The sequence below is a fragment of the Crocodylus porosus genome, unplaced genomic scaffold (assembly GCF_001723895.1).
Source record: "Crocodylus porosus isolate Cpor-Errol unplaced genomic scaffold, CroPor_comp1, whole genome shotgun sequence".
In the NCBI taxonomy this organism is placed as follows: Eukaryota; Metazoa; Chordata; order Crocodylia; family Crocodylidae; genus Crocodylus; species Crocodylus porosus.
This window is the reverse complement of record NW_017728936.1, coordinates 422,764-424,017: the sequence shown is the minus strand read 5'-3', so window position 1 is coordinate 424,017 and position 1,254 is coordinate 422,764. Positions and strand designations below refer to the sequence as shown.

The following is a 1,254-nucleotide window of genomic DNA, read 5'->3' as shown; positions in this document are numbered from 1 at the left end:
CTCCCACCGTGGGGGTGTTTAAGAGGAGGTTAGATGAACATCTGGCTGGGGTCATTTGACCCCAGTATTCTTTCCTGCCATGGCAGGGGGTCAGACTAGATGATCTGCTCAGGTCCCTTCTGACCCTACAAACTATGAAACTATAACCGCAGGGGCCTCGATCTGCCCCCCATCCTTTTCCCTCCCCCTGCCGTTCACAACAGACTCACCAGAGGACGCTGCACTTGAAGCTGCCAAGCTGCGTATGGAAGTTGGATCGTATCAGTGGTAGGCCTATGCAAGTAGGCAGATATTTGATCTGGCTGCTTTGGATGCCAGGGATCCGATCCAATCCAGCCAAAGAGGCTCCGAAGCCACCTCAGAGTTCCAGACATAGGGTATAATGGGGAATCAATAAAATATCTATAACTTTGTTGTTTTCTGTCAGATTTGGATGAAACTGGCAAGGGTGGCATCCTCTGCTGAGAGCATGAAGCCTGCCAAGTTTCAAGAAGATCAGTGCAGGGGTTTGGGGGGAACTGCACCCCAAATTCTTGCCAGCAAAACTCATGTCACATGCATGTATTACACCACAGCAGGGGCGGTGGGCCCTGTTGAAGCCACAAAGCCTGCTGGAGGGCTTTAGGTGCATCTCCCACTGCATCTTCATTGTCTTTTGTAATCCGTTCTTGTTGTGGGGGTGGGATTCTTTGTAATTCAGACAGGCTGCATCCTGTGCCAGGGTTCCCCAAGAACACAGAGCTGAGAGGTAACAATATGCATACTTTAGGTCTTTTTCAAGTTTTAGCCATCTCACTGTTTCAAGTCCACAGAGCCTGCCAAATTTCAAGAAGGTTGATGCAGGGGGTTGGGGGAATTGCACCTCAAGCTGCTCACAGGCAAAACTCGTGACATGGGTGACACTGTGTGTGTTAAGGCACAGCAGGGTGAAAGCTCCAGGGATGGTAGCCCCTGCTGAGGCCACAAAGCCTGTCAGCTGTCAAGGAGATCGGTGCAGGGAGGTTCTGTGGCCCTGCACCCCTAGCTGCTGACAGACAAAAAAAACTCATGACATGGATGCTTGTGCAACTGACCTTTTCCATCTTGGAGCAGTTGATTGTCTGTATTGGTTACTTCCTCTTTTTAGTCTGTGGTTTTGTAGGTGTTAATTGCTGCTAATTAACGGGTTACATTAGCTAGCAACTGTGCATTGAGCTGGTCCCAGAGTGAATCACCATTCATTGGTAACTGGTAACACAGTAGCTTAGCCAGGCC

The 1,254-nt window shown here is 49.8% G+C and overlaps 1 protein-coding gene and 1 long non-coding RNA gene across 3 annotated transcripts in view; both read right to left on the bottom strand.

The window, feature by feature from the left end:
- Positions 1–1,254, bottom strand: part of LOC109317972 — a 23,315-nt gene that overhangs the window by 18,366 nt on the left and 3,695 nt on the right. The window lies entirely within an intron of this gene.
- The window catches only part of HYLS1 (HYLS1, centriolar and ciliogenesis associated), a 13,870-nt gene that overhangs the window by 11,249 nt on the left and 1,367 nt on the right, over positions 1–1,254 (bottom strand). The gene's annotated exons all lie outside the window — the stretch shown is intronic.